Source organism: Peromyscus leucopus, chromosome 12 (genome assembly GCF_004664715.2).
Source record: "Peromyscus leucopus breed LL Stock chromosome 12, UCI_PerLeu_2.1, whole genome shotgun sequence".
Classification (NCBI taxonomy): domain Eukaryota; kingdom Metazoa; phylum Chordata; class Mammalia; order Rodentia; family Cricetidae; genus Peromyscus; species Peromyscus leucopus.
The window spans coordinates 59,204,679-59,226,770 of NC_051073.1; the positions used below are offsets into that span (position 1 = coordinate 59,204,679).

Consider the following 22,092-nt stretch of genomic DNA (forward strand, 5'->3'; position numbering starts at 1 on the left):
TGGATCAACTGTGAAGTGTATTTCATGTTGAAATTTAAAATTTGTACTTCATCCTATTGATATTAGAGAAGCATTAGGAAACATTTTAAGCAGAGAAGGATATGGTATTACTTATGGTTTGGTGGGGAAGAGATTTGGGAGATATGCAAATTGAGCATCTTTTACACTTGGGACAATAAGTTTTTCCACTTTCTCTCTTTTTTTAAAAAAATTTGGAATATTTGCAAATATATAATGAGATATATTGAGGATAGGGCCTACATCTAAAATACAAATTGGGGGGGGTGGTTTTTTGTTTGTTTGTTTGTTTTGTTTGTTTTTTCCGGAGCTGAGGACTGAACCCAGGGCCTTGCGCTTTGCTAAAATACAAAATTTGTTCATCTTCCATACATACTTTATACACATAGCCTAAAAATAATTGTTTGTCATATTTATAATAACTCTGTACATGAAGCAGTCTATGATGTAGAATTTTCCATTTGTGGTGTCATGTTTGACCTGAAAAGATTAGCATTTTGGAGCATTTCAGATTTTGGAAGTTTGAATTAGAGAAATTCAGACCTGTAGCTTAGGGACTGGACTGAAGATAGTAGTTCTGGATCCCATAGCCAAACATTTTCCCTGGTTTCAGAATTTTCCAAATGCGTGTGCATAACACAACCAGTGCTACTTGCATAAAATACAAGCTTTCTCAGTTCAGTCCTTGAGTTAGAAATGTCTTATTATTCAGGGTCTTTTTTTTTTTCTTTTTTTAAATTCTGACTTCATCTGTTACAGAGAAAGTTATGGAGAAAACCAACTTCATGATTTTGTGTTCCCTATAAAGAAAATCCTGAACTTTTTGAGACATTTTGCCTTTAATTTTATGGTGGGAATAGTTTGGAGATGGCCAATCCACGTTGTCTTACATGGATCAGTGAGCTGGTGTGTCATGGTTATAGGTGCAGCAAGTTTTATCTTCTAGTCTGCTGTCCTTTTCTTACTTTTGTGACTCAATACCACTTCCTGAGACCCCACTACTATGTCGGATGGAATCAGTTGCTGCTTCTGAAGGTTTTCTTAAGGTAGAGCTCTGTATGTGTATATGAGTTTTGAATATTTCTCCTTTGTTTCCATAGGAGCTGAAGAAAGTGAATCAATTCACTATGCGATGTCATGGCTAAGTTAGCTTTTGAAATCCTCTATTGTGGAAAATTTTCAGATTCTGGCGTTTCTATACCATTTGTAAATTTATTCAGCAGTTTCAAGCCTTATTTGCTTTATGGTGTTTATAAGGAACAACCTGGATGAGTCATTCAATTTTATTTTCAGTTTTTATACTCTCATGAAATATGTTTTAATAGAAATAATTAAACTTTCCAATCCCTTTCCCCCCTCCCGCCCCTCCCAGCTACCTTCCCTCGACCTCCTCTCATGTCCTCCCTACCTCCCAGCCACTCAAAGAAAAAGAGCCACTTAATTTTAAAGTGACTGAAAAGCTTTAAGTTCTCAATGGGAACTGCTGTCCTGTTGTTTCAGCCTGTGGTGGCATTAATCAGTGGCAATTAGTTTGCCCTAGAACTGTAGGTGGGCTGTCTTTGCCATATAGAGTATTTGTCTTTCAAATTACAACCTTCCTATTTCATCCCTTATATTGCTCTTCTATGACAATTCTTCTATGTATTGATAAACATTATTTTGTTCATTCTTATCCTGTTTAGTGAAGAGTTCTGATCTACCACGTCTGATTATGGTCTCAGTATAAATCCTCTTAAATAAATGGCTGTTGGACTAGCCTATATTTTCAAATCTATGGCTTATAAATTTCTGAAATGTAAAAAACAATGGTAGGAATTAACTATCACCTTCCAAGCTCCACATGCATCTGTACTTGTGTGCACATACCTACACACACACACAATTTAAAAATAAAATTAATTGCCGGGCAGTCGTGGCACATACCTTTAATCCCAGCACTCGGGAGGCAGAGCCAGGCAGATCTCTGTGAGTTCAAGGCCAGCCTAGGCTACCAAGTGAGTTCCAGGAAAGGCACAAAGCCACACAGAGAAACCCTGTCTCCAAAAACCAAATAAAATAAAATAAAATTAATTTTTTAAAACAAGAATGATTTCAGGTTCTGATGGTTCTTTTGGTAAGGTAGATGTTTAAATCCCATTCTTTTTTTTTTTTGGTATTACCAAATAGAATAAACAAATAAAAATGAAGACTATAGACCAGTTAAATACTGTTCATTTGTAAGTTTTATAATCATTTTTAAAAATAATAAATAATAATGATAACAGACATTTATTGGATGTGGAATGGATGGTCCTACATGCTGCTTAGTGATTTTCATATATTACTCACTTAATTTTACTTAATCTCTACAACAAGTACTAGGAGTTAGTTCCTCTTTTATAGAGAAGGAAACTGAGGCTTGAAGAGAGTAAATAATTTGCACATAAGTATAAAGCTAATAGGTAACATTCAGGACTCTGCTCCAGTGGGGTTTGGGGTTCACCCCATATTCCAATAGCGTACACTTCACGTTGCTCACTCCATGCCAGACACTCTCTCAAGGACTTTAATTTTCATAGTCTCCAGTTTTACCTAGGAGGAAGGGGTCCAGTGAGGGGCATTATCTCTCCTATTAGTAACTGGCAGAGCAGGTCCTCTGGATTCTAAAACTCCCACATTTATTACTTTATTCCATCCCAGGGATCAGATCTGCTCACTCACATTTGCAGCAGAGTTATCTAGCAAGGGCTTGTGATGGGCCTTGCTTTTCCATAAACCATCTGAAACCTCCTCTAACTGGCCTTGCTTGGGTAGCTCTCCTCATTTTTTTCCCTTAGGGAGGTGGGGTGCCTTTGGCCTGCTGGGACCTGTTCTTCTCCCGTGGGACGTGCTTCCCTCCGAATATCTGCAATTTCTGTTCTCAGTGAGTCTCCTTCTAGGTGGAAGGGAGGGGCTCAGAGGACATGGAGTAGTCTGGAGTTCTAAGAGGTCCCCTGCGTTCTTTCCTGCCCAGCCTGTTTCGGACAGTGCACACCGTACCTGTACACTTAAACAAACTAACAGAGATACTACAAATGTCAAACACGGAATAACAGACAGAATGTTCCTTCCACAACTTCTGATATGGTGTAGGAAATGAAGTTGAGCTACAAATAAACATTATTTTAAAAGATTTAATTTAAAAACATTAATTTGTGTGTGTGTGTGTGTGTGTGTGTGTGTGTGTGTGTGTGTGTGTGTGTGTGTACTTAAGTGTAGGTGTTAGTGGAGGCCAAAAGAGGGCATTGGATCACCTGGAGCTGAAATTATAGGCGTCTGTGAGCCTGCAAAGGAGCTGGAAGCTACACTCAGGTCTTCTGCAAGAGCAGCATGTGGTCTTAAGTATGGAGCCATCTTTTCTGCCCCAAAAGTAAACAATTTTGAAGGCAGAACTGAGATCCTGTTTAGAGGACAACACAAAGGAGTTTGTAACATGTGAGAACATACGAAAACAGGAACACCAACTCTTTTCTCTAGCTTTGCCGAGAAAGGGAAGGTCTGAATTTATCTCTTTCTGTTAAGGGGAAAGAAACTCTTTAAGGAGCCCTACTGCCTTCTGAACTGTGACAAGCAGGTGTGGGCGAGCCATTTCTCAGTCAGGAATGACTTAATCGTAGGACATGACTCAACCTTTGGGAAGCGGCTGGACAGATAACTGGACATGTGAGGCTTAGGGGTAATGGTTGTGTGTCTGGTGTGGCAGAGCAGCTGAGGGACCAGACATCAGGCAGGATAAAGATGACGACCAAAGATACCACCCAAACAGAGTTGCTCGCTTAACCAAGTAGGCGAAGGAGCATATGGAGAAGAAGAGTATAAGTAAGATTTTATTTCTTCTAACCTAGATTCCCTCTTATTCCAAGAAACACCCACCTCAAATAAGAGATACCATGTTACAAAGTTTGCTTTTAAGTCTCCTTTTTCCCCTCTTTTTGTTTTTTTTTTTGAGACAGGAACTCACTCTGTAGACCAGGCTGGCCTTGAACACAGAGATTCACCTGCCTCTGCCTCTTGAGTGCTGGGATTAAAAGCATGGGCCTCCACCGTCTGGTATTAAGTCTCCATTTTGATAAAAAAAAAAAAAAAAAAAAAAAAGGAAGAGTACTCTGGGTCCAAAATAGCAGCTAATTCTACTTAGCCCTGCTTTATTATATATATGTAATCATGGGTATATGCTTCATATAAATACAGATTGTTCAATTATAAGTAATAATTAATCTCTGCACAGCATATCACAACATTATAAAAATCCACACATACACAAATGCCACCTGTATTCTATTAAAAGAAATTCAGTTATTTTGCCTCAGATCATTTGAGCATTTTAAAAATGGGCCTTGCTGTCCTCATTCCAAATCGCTACTCATGGCTGTGACACACTCTGATGGAATGAGACATGGGAGTTAGAGTCTGGACACCAGCAATAAAATTCTTGCTCCACTCTGTGTAACTTAGGGCAGAGATGTCTTCCCTCACAGTGCGGTGTCTTTCCCAATAAACTGAGACTAGGAGTGTCTCAAGGGGCTATGGTAAAGCATGTATGAGATAGCACATACAAAAAAGCCTTTGTAGAGATGGAATCAGATCATGGAGCTGGAGACTCATAGGTCATGTTAAAGAACTGGTGCTTTGTCTTCTGTTTAGTAGGGAATTGCAGCAGTTTGTGTAGAAAGGGAATTGAAATCATTTTCTTGGCTTCTCCCAAAGTTTCTTTCCCATCTGAATCCACCTCGTATCTGGTGCTCTAGTCTCCTGTCCACTGTTCAGCATCCCTTCAGTTCTAGAAGTAGAACAAGAAAGTTGTTGACAGGTAGCTACAGATACCCCAGAGGTGGTGGACCCATGGAGGCAGTCAGGTTGGGTTGGAGTGACCAAACACTTGACTGTTTGATCCTTTTGCATAACAAGTCATAGCTCCATTTCAAAGAAGTTCAAAGTCATACATCTGGAATTGGACTTCCTGTGTTTAAGTCTGCCTCTGCCACTTACCAACTGTGTAAACTTGGGCAAATTATCAAGCCTTTTGTGCCTCATTTTTCTGATATAAAGATAACAATTGTCTCATAAAGTTGTTATAAAGATTCAATGAATTAATATGAGTAAAGTGCTTAGAACAGAATGTAGTCCACAGCTACATAAGAATGTGATGCTTATTGCCACTTTTTAAAACTATTTTTGTTGTTGTTTCCATGTTGACTTAGAGTGACTTAGAAGACACTGTTGGGAGAGATGGCTGTGTGGCTCAGAGGGTGAAAGGTGCTTGCTGTGCAAGCCTGGAACCTGGTTCAATTCTGGGGACCCACAGAAGGTGGAAGGAGAAAGCTAATACAATAAAGATGTCGTCTGACCATAGATGTGCTACGGAATGCATTCTTTCTCTCTCTCTGTCTCTGTCTCTGTCTCTCTCTGTCTCTCTCTGTCTCTGTCTCTCTCTCTCTCTCTCTCTCTCACACACACACACACACACACACACACACACACACACACACACGCACACACACACCTTGAATTGCTAAATGGTCTTATTAATAAAAAAAAAACCCAGAGCCAGATATTAGGGTGAAAGCTGGAAGATCAGAGAAGCAGAACAAGCTACAGCCAACCTCACCTTGACTACTCCTCAGCCGATCCTGTTTCCACGAATCCTCAGAATGAAAACCTCTGAGTCCTCACCCCTGAGGGTTTTAGCTGAACTGCTTAAAAGCCTCTAGTTCCTTGTCCTTACACCTTCTATACCTTTCTGCTTCCTGCCATCACTTCCTGGGATTAAAGGCATGTGTCCTTCCCAAGCAAAGACATGAGATCTCAAGTGCTGGGATTAAAGGTGTGTGCCACCACACCTGGCTCTGTTTCCACTGTGGCCTTGAACTCACAGAGATCCAGATGCATCTCTGCCTCCAAAGTGATAGGATTAAAGCTGTGTGTGCCACCATTGTCTGGCCTCTATGTCTAATCTAGTGGCTGTTCTGTTCTCTGACCCCCAGATAAGTTTATTAGGGTACACAATATATCAACCACACACACACAGTGTTAAATAAAAACTTAAAAAGACACTAGGGGAGATCATCAGAGGACTGATTCTTCCTAGGCACCCCTTTGGCACCACCACTGATGATGAGACTTGTACCAGTAGACTCCTCACTCCTGCCTTCTTGTTCCTGTCTTTTCTGGATTATTTGTGTCCACCCATGCAGTTTTTAAAGCCTCATGGAGTACCTTCTGAGGCACACCACCTTCCCCGGTGTCAGTTCCATGCGGTGGAGGCCCTACACTTTAGCTGTAATAGAAAGTGGAGGCTTTGGCTCTTGTCCTCCATTAGCCTCTGTCTGAGATTGGTTCTTTCCATAGTAACACATGGCCTTGCCCAGTGCCTGTCTTCAGTCTATTTCCTGTTGCTAACAATGCAATATCATAGTCTAGATAAGTGATGAAGAGAATGTGTTTATTTGGTTTTATCATCCAGAACTGGGATAGCTAGATCATAAGGTAAATCTATGTATACTTTTTTTGTGTGGAACCCCCGAACTGTTTTCCATATAGCTACAATAATCACATTGTACAAATATTTCAGAGGGTTAGTGATGTTGAACGTGTTTTCATGTGCTTATTGGCTATTTGTATTTCTTCTTTAGATAAATGCTTATTTGAGTCTATTGATCATTTTACTTGTTTTATTGGGGGATTTTTTTTTTTAACTATTAGCAATCCCACTTCTCTATTTGGTTTTTGTTTTCTGTGCTTTGGACATTTTGTCCAAAAGTTCCTTACCAACTACAGTGTCCACAAGCATTCCCTCTGGCTTTTTTAAGTCTTATACTTAAGTCTTCAATCCATTTTAAGTTGATCTTTATAACTAGTAAGAGGCTGAACTTCATTCAACTATTATTCTGTGTATATCTAATTTTTTAATAGCATTTCCTTAAGGTTATCTCTTTTGCAATGCATATTTTTAGTAATTTTGGTAAAAAAAAAAAACAAGAAACAAACAAACAATGGGCTCTACTACTGAGTAGCTTATTTCTAGGCTGTCTGTTCTATTCCATTGGGTTATGTGTTTGTTTTTATGTTAGCACTATGCTTCTTTGATTAGTTCAGCTTTTAGCACTTCTTGTAACTCAAATATATCATGCTCTGTGTTTTGCTCAAAATAATTGGCTCTTCAGGGATATTTTTGGTTTTCTATAAATTTTGGTTGTTTGACAAATACCATTGGTGTTTTGAGAGGAATTACACTGAATCTATAAATCACTTTGGGTAGCATAGGCATTTTAACAATATTGATTTTTCTAACCTATGGGTAAGGATATCTTTCTGTTTATTTGTATCCTCTTCGGTATCTTTTATCATTTTTCAGACTGTTATTTTTTGTATATTTCATTTAATTAATTACTAGATGTATTTTATGGCTTATTGTAAATAGAATTACTTTCTTGATTACTATTTCAAATAGTTCACATGAAAGACCCCCGAAGGTAGTCTTCCCTCTGGAGAGACCCTCGCCCAGAGATCACACCGAGACCATAAGTCAGATGCAAACAGCAAGAGGCTTTATTCAGGAACACGGGTACCCGGGGCGACACAGTCCCTCAAGAGGCTCAAGAGACTGTCGCGCCGACGGGCTGGAGTGGAGGGTTTTTATAGGGTCTGGCAGCAGGAGCACGAGAAGCTCGGTTTACAGGGTTCTGATTGGACGATTCAAATGAGGCCAGGTTCAAACTCAGGACAGCTCGTGGTTTTTCCCCAAGCTCGACACGCCTGCTGTCTGGCTCCAAGTTGTTTTTCTGACCTTTAGTACCCTTTTCTGGGCCAGGTGGCCGGCCGTAGACACCCCGTGCTTTTCAGACCTTACTCGAAATGGCGTTAGGCTAAGCTAGTATGCTGGGGTCTTTCATTCCCCCATTTTCTTATCTCAGGGAATGGAATCCTCCATTCATGGGAAGAATAGGGATGTGGCTCCATTTCCACCTGGTTGAGTCGTTGGTATTGTTGGGTCAATACCAAGGTCTGAACAATAGAAACACGTTCCCTGATAAATTGGACAAGTCTGTTTAGGATGCAGGGCCCGAGCGTCAGAAGGAGCAATAAAATCAGAAGGGGTCCTATAAGGGTGGAGATGAGGGTGGTGAGCCAGGGGGACTTCCCGAACCATCCTTCAAACCATCCCTGCCGTTCTTCAAAGAATTATCTCTCACCACCCCAGTATGATACCGGGCCTGGGTGGCTAGAGGGTGACTGGGGTTACAGTAGCATTCGGAGCCGTGCTTGGGCGAATGGCCGAATTGGGTCGGGGGTAGCCCTCGGGGGTGCCAGAGCGGGTAAAGAGGGGCGCTTTTGGTCAGAGAGAACCTGGTTGGGACCTATAGAGGTGAGGGCTCCGTGATTTTAAGCTTAATCGTAAATACGACTCCCTGGTCCCGTCCCGTCATGTAAAGTCTAAGTCCCCATGTTTTACCTTTAATCCAGTCTTGTGTTATCTCCCTTCCCTTCTGAGTAAAAGATATATTCAGGGGGTTGCAGGTGAAATTTACACAGGGGCCCCCCCTTTCCAGTAAGTGTTATCTCTTCCTGACGTGACAGTTCCCCAACAACGTCCTTGGGTAAGGGGACGCCATGAATGGCTTTCTCCTTGGGTAGTCCTTTTTACCCTAATGAGGTCCCAAGTGGATGAAGGCTTCCAATAGGTATTACCAGTTGTTTCACATCCCCATGCTTTACAGAAGTAACTTTCATAACCCCCACATTGTCTAATCATCTTTCTGTCCTTGTCTCGCTTCTTGTCTTTCTCACGTTCACGCACCCGTTCTCTTTCTCTTTCTCTCTCTCGCTCTCTCTCTTTCTCGTTCCCGTTCTCTTTCTCTCTCTCGCTCTCTCTCTTTCTCGTTCCCGTTCTCTTTCTCTTTCTCTCTCTCGCTCTCTCTCTTTCTCGTCTTCCAGTTTATCCTATTCCTTGTTACTTTCCAAGCTGAGTTTCATCTTGCATTAGTCACCATATGATCTCTTGTGTGTGTCTCTGAATTTGCTGATCTCTCGCGATATCAAGTCTCTTTTGTATAGCATTTATATCCTCCTTGGTGATGAGTGGGTAAGGGATCAATGGGCCACTGGAAATCTACGAAAAATGTCCTCCTTCTTTTCCTTCTTTTTCTTCCTGGGGTGAGAGTCAGACTCCTGTGAGGGGGCATTTAGCTCACTGGAGTATTCACATATTAAAACTTCAATAGCCCCTTGCACTTGCCGAAGCACTCGTGGTACACGCGGACGCTGCGCTCGCTGAGCTCCAGGCCCAGCGCCAGGCTGGCCGTCAGCTCCTTCTTGCAAGGAGGCGGATAGGCGCCGCCGTAGAGCAGCGCGTTGCACAGGCGCTCGGCGTCCGTCTTGGTGATGAGCCCGCACGAGGGCGGGAGAAGGGCAGGATGCCCATGACTTTGAGGATCTCCAGCTGGTCGGCGGTGCAGCGTGAGCAATAGATGTGCAGCTCATCGCAGACTGAGTTGATCTGCTGCAGTGAGAAGTCGTGCAGCACTGAGTTAAGGATCTGTGGCAGGCACAGACGCTTCTCACCTCCCACTATGAAACAAGAGATGGTCTCCCCTTCCAGCACGGTCTCACAGCGCTCGTGGAGCGATCCGACGGCATGAAGAAGGGCCCGGGTAGTACAGGCGGCGGCTCCTTTATCACAGCTTGGCACCCTTGGAAGGTTCTGAGGACTGCCGCACATCTGTCCACTCCTGCATGGTGTTCTGCAGGGCCTGGGTCTTCTCTTTATCCACTTGGACATAGTCTACCTTCTCATCCGATGTGACAGATGATGTGGATGGCTTGCGGTGAGGGCTCGGGGAGCCTGGCTGGAAGTCCAGGGCTAGGTAATCCACACTGCCAGTACTCTTCTTTGGAGCTGGGCTGTTGGTGCCACTGGGAACAGGGGATGAGGGACGTAGTTCTCCTCGCTGTCTCCCGAGTCTGTACTGGTGGCGGCAGTACTGGAGGAGCTGGAGTTAGCGGTGTGGTTGAGCCTGGACCAAGACTTGGTGAAGGGGAGCTCATCGATGACAGTGTTGTTTCTCAGGTCCAGGGGTGTTGGCTTTGCTTTCCGGTCAGGCTTGAGGTTGCGATTGACCGGGGGTGGCTGGATCTCACTTCCTCGGCTGGGACCTCTATGGATAGGAAGGGCTGTGGATGAGTAGCCAAGGGGGTCAAAGTGATGGGGCCCTGGGCTCATGGGGATGTAGACACTTTGGGAGTTGTCCCCTGCTCGTTCCATAGCCAGCAGGGTAGAAGAACCTGGGTTCATGGGCACATAGTTGTCATCAGAGCTGGCACTGTCTGATCGACCCACGATAGTCTTCCCTGGAGATTCAGCAGACCAACTGGCACTCTCTCCGCCTCGAGTTGGGTACTCATAGGTCTCACAGGAAGAAGCTCGGTGGAGTCGGCTGTTGTCCATTGCGGGGAGGGTATTGCGTCTGGGAATAGTAGCAGCTACAGATCTACTATGTTCGCTGATTGGAGGTCTTTGCTGAGGACTGCCCCACCGAGGTGTTTCTGCCTGACTTGGCTTGGGGGGGCGGAGTGGGGGAGCTATGACTGAGTCTCCAGGAGTGGCCATTGTCATGGTATTGTGGTTTTTGTCCAGTGTGAATGTTCTAGGGATCTGGTAGGCTGAGAGAGGGTGGTTGGAACATCCATATTGTCCACTAGGAGGTCTCCAAACTCCCGGCACAGGGTGTTGCTGGGTGTCTTGAAGGTGTACACATCCTCAGTATCTGTCTCGGACCCTGTGAGGCTGCCCTTGGTGTGGCCATGTGAAGCCAGGCTACGGGGGAGGTCGTAAGTACTGTCTTTGAATTCTGTATTGTGTCGGCTTGGCTTGGGAAGGCTATAGAAGCCATGGACTTGACCGCTGACTCCATTGACACAGTGTCCATTGCCCTGGGCAAGTTTTTTGCATGGCTGTATCACTCTTCTGCCGGGTGCCCTGAGAGAAGCTGGCACTCCTCGCATTTTCTGTCCTTCCGCTTATGCACTGGTGCAAGTAGAGATACTCCTGAGGTGCACTGGTAGACAAGGCAGGCTGGATGTGGCCTGACACAGGGGGCTCAAACGTGAACAGAGTGGGCTGGCCAGAGTGTGAAGGGGCGGAGGACTTCCTTTCTCGGAGCAGGTGCTGAGTGGAGCGCTGACCTCAGCTGGAGAAGAGCGGGAACCATGACTGGCTGAAGAAAGGTTTCTCAGGGAGTCTGTGCTCTCCCCAGCCTGATTGAAGCCGCAGATCTGGCAGATGCTCTGGACCCACTTATTCATGCCGGCCTCTGTCTCAGCCACCAGGTAAAAAGTACGCTTCGGCTTGATATCGAACAAAAACTGTCCTGCAGCTTTTTCTTGTTGAGGTCAGGCCTGTACACCTGCTCACACAAGTTCAGGTTGATGATCCGCAGGGTTTCTTGGAGTGCTCGTTCTTGTAGTATTCCAGAACATCTGGGTCGCCACTCATCCGGCCGCTCCGCAGTATAAACCAGCATTTCTTCCAGGCATAGCGCCTCAACTTCTTCTCGGGAGGCGATTTCTCAGCCAGGCGGTGCACACCACGTCGTTGCTCGCCGGCTCATGTTTGTGCACGCCGTGAGGGCGAGGGCCGGCACGGAGGGGTCGGGTGGAGGAGTGGATGCGCTCCGGGCACAACCGCCACACACAGCCCACGGGAACTCGCAGATTCCCCGACGGGCGGCGGCTCCCGCGCCTGGGTCGGCGGTCCGAGCTCTCTTCCGCAGATCCGCGGACCGAAGCGGAACCCGAGGCGGGAGCCGCGGGACCAGAGCTGGCCGGCTTCTTTCAGTGCACCCTCCCGGCCGCCAGGCGCGCCGTCCCGCCGCCTCGGCAGCAGTCGGGCTCGGCTGGGACTCTGCGGGACCGGAGCCGGGAGCTCAATGCCCCGCGCTCCGCCCCTTGGGGACGGGACCTCCACGAGCGCTCCCTGCTGCGGACCCACGCTGCACGTGCACACACAACGCCTGCGCGCGGTGTCCGCTCTGCTCCGCCCGCTGGCGCTTTCAGTGAGCGGGGTGCGATCTTTTCCTTCTCCCTGCTCCAAGGAGGGAGCCCGGGAAGGCGTACGGCGTCCCGATGGCAGCGGGCGCAGGGACAGCACGAGGACTGGTGGCGAGGCGTGGGGCGTCGCTGGGCGTCGGGGAGGTTGTGGGTCCGCGGCGGAGAGTGGGTCTGCGCTCCAGTCTCCGGCGAGGGGCGGGGATCAGCACAGGGATGAGGCGCAGGTCGGCTCTGCTCCGGGGGGGGGGGACCCCTCTGTCCCGTCCCCTGCGCTCCTCCCCCACCCGGGGGCGCGCGGCGGGTTCGGGGGGGCGCGGCCGCGGGAGGTCGCAGCCGGTGTCGCAACTAAAGCCACCGCGGCCGGCACCGCAGCAGGGGCCGCCGCGGGCGCCGCCGCGAGCACAACCGCCGGGGTCGCGGCCGGCGCTGCGGCAGGGGTCGCGGCCGGCGCCGCGGCAGGGGCGCAGTGAGCACAGCCGCCGCTCTCGGAAAACGCGGCCCGGCGGGCGGGCCCGGTGGGGAAAGACCGGCGCAGCCCCGACCCTCCGCCCGCGCGGGAGACGCGGACGGCCGGGGAGAGCGGGGAGCGAGGAGGGGAGGCCCCCCCAGCACCGCCCCGGAGCGGCGGAACGCGGGGAGAGGAAACAATACGCCGGTGGAGGGGTCAGGAGGAACGGGGAGCGGGAGAGATCCGCTGATCCAGCTTCCTATGACTGTTTCTAGGAGGAGAACGGTTAAACAGAAAACAAAAAAAGACGACAGACAAACACAAATGAGACTAACACACGCTGCGCGGCTTCGGTGTAAAACCGAAAGCAAAAACTCAGATGGGGACACGGAGTGTTTGAATTCTCCGTCCCCTACCAGCACCATGTATTCTTCTGATTCGGGGGTGGCCCCGAAAAACCGTGCCCCAGAGGGGACTTCAAACCGTGCCCCAGAGGGGACTTCAGACCGTGCCCCAGAGGGGACTTCAAACCGTGCCCCAGAGGGGACTTCAGACCGTGCCCCAGAGGGGACTTCAAACCGTGCCCCAGAGGGGACTTCAACCGTGCCCAGAGGGGACTTCAGAGACCCGTGGAACGTCTTCCAGGGTCGCAGTGGCGAAGTCCGAGCTCGTCAGCTCCTTCAGCCCCACTGACTCCAGACCGATTCAGGCGCAAACAGACAACATTCAACATTCAGACAAACCGACAACACTCAGACAGGACAGAGATGACATACACCAAGGCCGGCCGGCTTACCTCCTGACAGTGGGTCGGTGGTCCCGAGGCGGGGGGTCTCCGATCCCGGACGAGCCCCCAAATGAAAGACCCCCGAAGGTAATCTTCCCTCTGGAGAGACCCTCGCCCAGAGATCACACCGAGACCATAAGTCAGATGCAAACAGCAAGAGGCTTTATTCAGGAACACGGGTACCCGGGGCGACACAATCCCTCAAGAGGCTCAAGAGACTGTCGCGCCGACGGGCTGGAGTGGAGGGTTTTTATAGGGTCTGGCAGCAGGAGCACGAGAAGCTTGGTTTACAGGGTTCTGATTGGACGATTCAAATGAGGCCAGGTTCAAACTCAGGACAGCTCGTGGTTTTTCCCCGAGCTCGACACGCCTGCTGTCTGGCTCCAAGTTGTTTTTCTGACCTTTAGTACCCTTTTCTGGGGCCAGGTGGCCGGCCGTAGACACCCCGTGCTTTTCAGACCTTACTCGAAATGGCGTTAGGCTAAGCTAGTATGCTGGGGTCTTTCACACTATTGGCATATAGTAACACTAATGACTTTTGTATGTAGATTTTTTACATCCTGAAACTTTGTTGGATTTATTTATTAGTTCTAATAGCCTTGGTAACATTTTTGTGTCGCTCTGTATGGAAGATCATGTCACCTTCAATGATTATTTGATTTCTTTTCAAAGAGTCAACTCACAGTTTCATTAATCTTTGAGTTTTTTCCCCTTTGTGTGTGGTGCGTGTATATCAGTTTCATTTATTCCCCTTCTTTGCCTTATGGCCCTGGTGAGGTCCAGCATGTGCTGAATAAACATGGTGAAAGTGGGCATCTTTGCCTTGTCCTGATCTTATAGACAAATCTCCATCTCTTCTATATTATATGATGTTAGTTTATTGGCTTATTATACACGTCCTTTAAAATGCCATATTCCTTGTATATTAGGTTTGCTCAACATTTCTATCATGAAGCAATTTTGAATTTTATTGAATGCCTTTCCTGCAGCAATTGAGATGTTAACATGGTTTTGTCCTTTATTATGTTGATGTCAGATTTATTGATTTACATATACTGAAACATCCTGACACCTCTGGATGAATTGCACTTGATCAAGGTGAATGATTCTTTTATGTATTATTGGATTCAATTCTCTGGTATTTTGTTGACGAGCCTTATATCTGTTATTAATCATATTGATCGGTAATTCTCTTTTTCTATTTTGTTTTTTCCAGTTTGGGTATCTGGGTAGTTCTGCCTTCATAGAATGTATTTGTGAGAACTACTTCCTGTTATACTTTTTGGAGAATTTTATTATATTAGTTCTTTAACTGGCAGAATTCTGCAGTGAATCCTTGTCCTGGCTTTTTTTTTCTTTTTTGTAATGGGAAGATTTTTCCTACTAATTCAATCCCATTACTTGGATTTTATTGATTTAGGGTTTCTATTCAATCTTGATAAGATGTGTATATTGAAGAATTTATCTCTTTATTCTAGATTATTGAAGTTGTTAGCATGTAGTTTATAATAATCTCTATCTTTTACATTTCTGTTGTGTCCATTGTAATGGCCTCTTAAAAAAAAACTACTTTAGTCTTCTCTCTCCTTTTCTTAGGCTAGCTAAGAGTTTGTCCCTATTGTCTGTCTTTTTAATGAGACAGCTCATAGCTTCATTGATCTTTGGGATTATCTTTTTTGGTGTACATTGATTTCTTCTTTGATGATACATTTCCTTCAAATGCAGTGGTAGATTGTTTATTATAGGTCTTTCTACTCTCTCTCAGCTTTGGGGAATATATCCCTTCTGTAGCTAGAGTTTTCCTGCCTTGCCCACAGTCAGGACAAATCTTTGTTACCCGCCAGTTCCACAGCCGCTCAGACCCAACCAAGTAAACACAGAGACTTATATTGTTTACAAACTGAATGGCCGTGGCAGGCTTCTTGCTAACTGTTCTTATATTTTAAATTGATCCATTTCCATAAATCTATACCTTGCCACGTGGCTTGTGGCTTACCGGCATCTTCACATGCTGCTTGTCCTGGTGGTGGCTGGCAGTGTCTCCTTCTGCCTTCCTGTTCTTTCTTTTCTCCTCTCTGTTAATCCTGCCTATACTTCCTGCCTAGCCACGGGCCAATCAGTGTTTTATTTATTGACCAATCAGAGCAACACATTTGCCATACAGAACATCCCACAGCACCCTTCTGCACGTCTACAGGATAGCTTTGATCGGTACAGTACAGTACCTGCTGTCAAGAGACTAACAGCTTTCAGTACTGGAAGATTGCTGGGAAACCTGCTGTCAGACTAAGTGGGCATCTTTATGTGGTTTCTTTTCTCTTTCAGCCTTCATAATATTCTTATCTTTCTCCTGTGACAGAAAGGTATCTCTTGTAGACTTGATTGAGTTAGATTTGACTGGTGACTGTTCACCCTCCTGTACCTGGACTTCTGAATTCTTCTCCAGGTTTGTTAAGCTTTCTGTTCTTAATTTGAATAGGCTTCTACCAGTTTGGAATTATCATCAGTTCCTTCTTAAGCTGTAATAACCCAAACGTCTGCTTTCTAGTTTCCTTAAATTTTTTAATTTATGTATTTTATTTTATTTTATTTTATTTTATTTTATTTTATTTTTTATTTTATGTGCATGACTGTTTTGCCTGCATGTATGTGTGACTGGTGCCATGGAGGTCAGGGGAAGGCATCAGATCCCCTGGAACTGAAGTTACAGGTGGTTGTGAGCCACCATGTGGGTGCTGAGAACTGAACAATAGCAACACATACTCTCAATCACTGATTAACATGGTGATGATTTTTATTTTACAACTTTGGGTAGTGTGGGCATTTAAACAATATTAATTTTTTGAATCTATGGGTACACGGTAGCTCTGATTTCTATATCTTCTTCAATATCTTTTGTCAGTGTTTCACACTTTATTATTACCAATCATCTGTATATTTTCAAGTAGATGTTTTCAAGCATACTAATTCTTTCTTCTTTTTCATCTATTCTGTTATTGATACCTCCTATATCACATTGTTAATCTTCCTGAGTGAATTTTCAGCTCAAGGATTTCTATTTTCAAAAATCGTTGCCGTGTCTTTTAAATTTTTCTGTTAGACTGTTAAGTCATTTCTTTTTGTTTCCATTGAGATTGTGAGGTTGTTAGTTCCTTTGAAACAGTAGTTTGAAATTCTCCATCTGAGAATCCCCTGTACTGATCACTTCCTAGTCAGTTTCTGGCACTTTATTTTGAGTTGTAGGTTTATATTTCCTGAAACCATGTACTTGTTAGTGTGTGACATCATCTAGGCATTAAAGAATCGGTCATCTGTTTCACTTCCTAATTTGACACTCCTCATCCACCTCCAGAAATTCTAAGCAGTTTTTCCATATTCTCTGAGCCTGTGTTCATTCCTGACATTTCAACACTAGATGGTGCCCAAGTCCAGGTTTTCCCAGAAGCTGGCTGTGTTGTGTCCTATTTCAGTATTAGGGGGCTATCTAAGCCCAGATTTATACTAAATACACTGTTGGTGTTCTGTTCAGTAAGAAATAGGAGAGTATCAGGAAAGACTTATCTGTTCCTACAAATATATTCCTGGGTCCAAGGCAATCCAGATACCTCATGTACAGTAGTCTATAGTCAGACACAGGAGGATTCTGCCTGGCTCTAGATACTCACTGTGGATAGACTGAACCTAGGTTTCTATGCGATGCCTCTGAGCCCATGCGTCATCAGCATACTTGATTAGAACCAAGGCCCAAGCTGCTATGGGCTGTTTGTTCTGAAATGAACTTGTGATCCAGAACTACTAAAATCAGTCACAGCTGCTGTTGGCTGACAGTGAAGTCCAATAGAATGAGACTGCACGTTTTCCCTCGGAACTGTAGCTGTTCACAGATAGGCCCGAGGATGGGACCATTAGTATTTACCCAGTGTCAGGTGTCACCAGCACTGAATTCCAGGGCAAAATCTTGTGCTTGCTATTATGTCTTATTCCCACCGAGAAAAGTCTTGCAAAGTACTTTGCAGCTTCAAGTTGGGATAGTGTTAGGGAAGGTAGCCCGTGGGCCACCAGGTTGATGCTATCAAGCTAGATCACATGAGTCACACAGCCTCAAGGACCTGTGCAGCCTCTAGGTGTGTGTGCTGGTGTTCACAGTGGAGCTGATGACTATGCAGATCACACCAGTGTGGCCCACTAGAGCATGGATCTCAACCACATATGAGGTCCTATAGCCTTGTCTATAAGCTTTGGCCTTGTGATATCAATAATATCTATGCACCGGGAGATGGAGAAACAGTCTCTTAGCTATGAAGGCAGCTGTTACTTGGGTTGCAGCTATAAGATCCTGCACCTTAAGAGGAGATAATTGTACCCCAAGTTCACACCATGGCTAGAACTGATACATTCAAAACTGCCCAGTCCCTTCAACATCCATGTCTGTCTGTACCTCGTGCAAGGGCCAATCTAGAGTTTCTGAGTTCAAGGCCTTTAGTTTTTCTGGATCTCTGTGGTGGGTCTGGCTCTATGCTCAAGACAGTTTCTGCTCCCCAGTGGATAGAGTTCTGCTTTTTGTCAACTGACAATGCTAGAGATATCTGACCTAACAGGGTTCCACTGGCTCAATCCTAGGTATTAGCCATGTGGGAGGGATCATGGGGCTTTGCTCAACACTGTAACTCACTAGGATGGGCCTCATACTGGTTTTTAAGTCTGAGGATTGGACTGAGTTCTCTCTCCTTACCCGAAGCTGGAGGTGTGTTTCTCTCTGCAGGGTTCCTTACAGTTGGGATGCAGGGTGATTCTGACAATTCTTTCCTGCTTGCTTCAGTATGTCCTTTTGTTTCATTACACAAAAACAGGTAGGCTGGTCTCTCACCTTATTCTCCTAGCTCTTTGGAAGATAGTTTGGTGTATGAATAGCTGTTCAACTTGGTGTGTCTACAGGGCAAGATCTTATTAGACATCATCTTGCTCCTTAACTTTTATTGTTTGGTCCTGGGGTTGAATCCAGGGCGTTGAAAATGGTATAGCAGCTATTCTGTCAATGGGCTATAACCCCAGCCTTCCTTATTTGTCCTTTTATATTCTTTATTAGTTTTGCTAAGCATCTGTTCTTTAAAAATTATCATTAATTGGTGTTAATTTCCCTTTCCTGTTAGTCATAATCGGACCTGTAATTCTCTGTTATTTATGAAAACTGCGCTCCTTCAGCTATTATGAAATCACAACAGAGGGTGTTGGGGATCCGTTATTGTCCTTATGAAGATCTCCCCTCCTTCTTCCCATTGCTCTTCCCTTCCACCTTGGCCAAACACCCAAGTGTTGTCAATGTAGCGTTTCATTGCAAAATATCTTTAAGTAAAGAAGTTTTAGCTTTCACATTATATGTTTGTATAGACTATTTCTATCTATTTAAAATCAATTATGCATAAATGACCAAATTCCTTTGCTCAACACTGCTATGGCTTCATTCTCTTATACTGAGGTTTTGTTCTAATTCATTTGTCCATGCTTAAGAGTCTTTGCTTGGCTTTTTCTTCTCAGATAGAAAGACGTGCTCTCACTTATTTCGTATTTTCTCTTGCAGTATATCTTTTGACTGACCACTTTAAGTCAATTATCATACTATGTCACGAATGCCTGTGATAATCAGTCTGTAAAGAGAAAAGGTTTCTTTCAATTCATGGTTTCATTGTACTACTTTTAGTCAGAGAAAAAAAAAAAGAGTCTCTCATAGCTAGAGAAGAACAGAATCCTCAAATCTTCTAGACTATTCTTCAGTGCCTGAAAACCTCCCACAAGGTTCCACCTCTTCAAGGCTTTCCCTTCCCAGTAGCACCAAGCTAGGGACCAAAACTTCGATACATGGTCCTTTCAGGAACATTTCAGATCCAACTGTGGCATTCTACCCTGCTTCCCCAAGATTCAAATCTATATCTTAATGCTAAGTACCTTTAATGCACTTCAAAGAGTCTCCAGTGTGTTAAATGTTCAAAAGTCCAGATTCAAAGTCTGTTCTGAGACACAAGGCACATTCAGCTGTGAGGTCCTGCAAAAATAAAAAATAAAGTTACATGTTTCCATTGGAATAAAGTAAACAAGCATTCCCCTTCTAAAAGTGAAGAAAAGGAAACATCAAGAAGGAATGAGATCAAAATGCAGCAGATATACATTAAATCCTGAATCTTTATGCTCAGCATCCAGGGCACACCATGGTAAGATGTTGGCTCCCAAGGACTTGGACAACTCCATCCTCTACAGTCTTGATGGGTGCAGCCCACATGGCCCCACTTCTGGGTTCTGCTCACTGATTGCAGTTTTGTGTGGCAGGCATTCTTTCCTTCCTGGGTCTCCCCTGTAGCTTCAGCCTTACTTTCCCAGATCTGTGTTCCATCCTGTCAGGGGCCCGCTTGCAGCGACTCAGACCCTGCCAGGACCACTACCTGTTCCCCCAGAATTTCCTTTGAAATCTCACTGGAATCCTACATGATCCCATAACTTTTATATTCTGTGTGTTAACAAAACCTAAATCATACAGATGAGGCCACTGAGGTGACCACGGCCTCTGAGCTCCTTACCAATTTAAGCAGACCTAAGTGAGCAGGGTACCCTGGGAAATCTCTTCTCAAAGACTATGCTCTAGGAAGTGTTTGAAACAAATTTGCATTCTTTACATCTCTGAGTCCTTGATGGCTGTGACCTCATGAATTTCAGAAAATCCCTCAGGCATCTTTCTTTCTGTCCAGTTGCAAAGCATTTGACTTCTTCCTACTAATACTGATTCTCTAGCAGCTGCCCTCTCTGTGCACCCTTTCTGGCTAAACTGCAAGTTTCCCCAATCATTACCTTCCATTCTTTTTTGTCCTCACCTCTCACTAGAAATCTGGCTAAAAGCAGCCAGTAATACCCATGCTGTAATCTAGGGACTTTGCTGCCTTGAAATTTCCCCCTCCTGCAAACTCTCAGGGAATAGACAAACAATGCGGGCATATATTTACCATGATGTATTATAACAAGGATGGCCTCCAGTCCAGTTCTCAACAGAATCCCATTTCTATTTCAGGCCTCATTAACGGCATCTTTGCTATCCCATATTTCTTCTGCAATTGTAGTCATAACAAGGACCCCAATTCCCGAAACCTGTTTCTTAGGTTAGTCAGCTTTCCATTAATTTCCGTTAAGAACCCCCTGACATAATCAGTTTATAAAGAGAAAAGAGTAATTTGGGGCCATGGTATTAGAGGTTTCAGTTTGTGATCAAGTTGGTCTATTGTTTTTATCCCTCTTATCTGAGGACAACCATCATAGTGGGAGTGCATAGCAGTGTGTGGGGGGTGGTAGTTACTTCACCTCCTAGGTGCAATAAATAAATAAATGCATAACTAAGAGAGTAAGAGGAGGTATTGGAGACCCAAAAGCCCAAAGGGTATAGCCCTAATAACCAGAGCCTGCCACTAGACCTGACCTGTGTTTTAAGTTTGCACCATTTCCTGATAGCACCACTACAGTGTATGATGAGACTTTAATTCATAGGGCGTTGGCAGATATCCAAGATCCAAACGATCACACATGCAAACCAGCTATGTGTCATTCTACACAGTTTGTGAATGCTGTGTAGATTGGAGGGTGTTGGAGAAGAAATGAAAACGTCACGAAGGACCCCATGAATTCTATCCTGAGTACATAAAGATTTTAAATACATAGAGATTTAAATCACAGGAATGATATGATTTGATTTGCCTGTCAGCATAAGGAATAATAAAATTAGAAAGAGGATAATGAGAATGATGTCAATAATGAAGGTGAAATGTTGATTGAGAGCTCAAGTTGAATAATAGTGAATGTGGAGATGTATGAAGTATTCAATAGTTATTTTTGAGGCAAGGGTAATTCATATACTTACAAGTTACTTGGTACTTTAAGGAAATGTGCAGAAATTTAAGTTTAAAGTTAAGGAATGGTAGGGCTGGACAGGTGGCTCAGCAGCCAAGAGCACTAGCTGCTCTTTCAGGGGACCCTGGTTCAATTCCCAGCACCCACATGACAGCTCACTGTCTATAACTCCAGTTCCAGGGGATCTGATGCCCTCTGCTAACCTCTGTGGGCACTGGGCACACACATGGTGCACAGGCATACATGTAGACAAAATACCCATCCCCATAAAATAAAGTAATTTTTAAAGAGAAAAATTTTAAAGATTTGAAATGGTATTCAATTTGATGATGAAGAAAGTTTATTTTTTATTTAAGTTTATTTTTATTAAAGTTTATTTTAAAAAGTTATTACTTTTTTAAATTATAGAGACTATGAGAAATTGTGAGCTATGATCAGAAGTTGTTCATGTTCTTATTCAACATCCAGTGTGTGTTTGTATGGTCTTAGCACTGGGAACAATTTAAAGAATTAATGATTCAGTTCTTATTCTAAGAGCTCAGAGCACAATAATACACTGTAACTTTAGACTGTATTCTACTCTAAGGAGTAATAAGCATCTCTAAGGAAGATAGATTGTACAAATCTGTTGTCAACTATATCTCGACATTCATAAGTTTCTATTTTAGGGTAGTTTACTGACTTGTTTTTAGCCAAGTCTGAAAATCAACTCTCCAGCTGAGTAGACCTAGTTTTTGTTTGTTTGTCTTTGTTTTTGTTTTTTGTTTTGGGGGATATTTTTTTTTTGTCATAACCACACTCCTGGCTCTCTATCTCAGCAGGGCCATGGATAAGTGTTCCACACATCACCCTTCTGAATCCAGACCAGCTAGATTTCTATTTATGTTCTATG

General features: G+C 44.5%; 1 protein-coding gene and 1 pseudogene across 1 annotated transcript in view; one reads left to right on the forward strand and one right to left on the reverse strand.

Moving 5' to 3' along the window:
* Eaf2 (ELL associated factor 2) overlaps positions 1 to 22,092 on the forward strand; it is a 45,128-nt gene that overhangs the window by 4,498 nt on the left and 18,538 nt on the right. The gene's annotated exons all lie outside the window — the stretch shown is intronic.
* Positions 9,443 to 11,542, reverse strand: LOC114710734 (annotated as a pseudogene).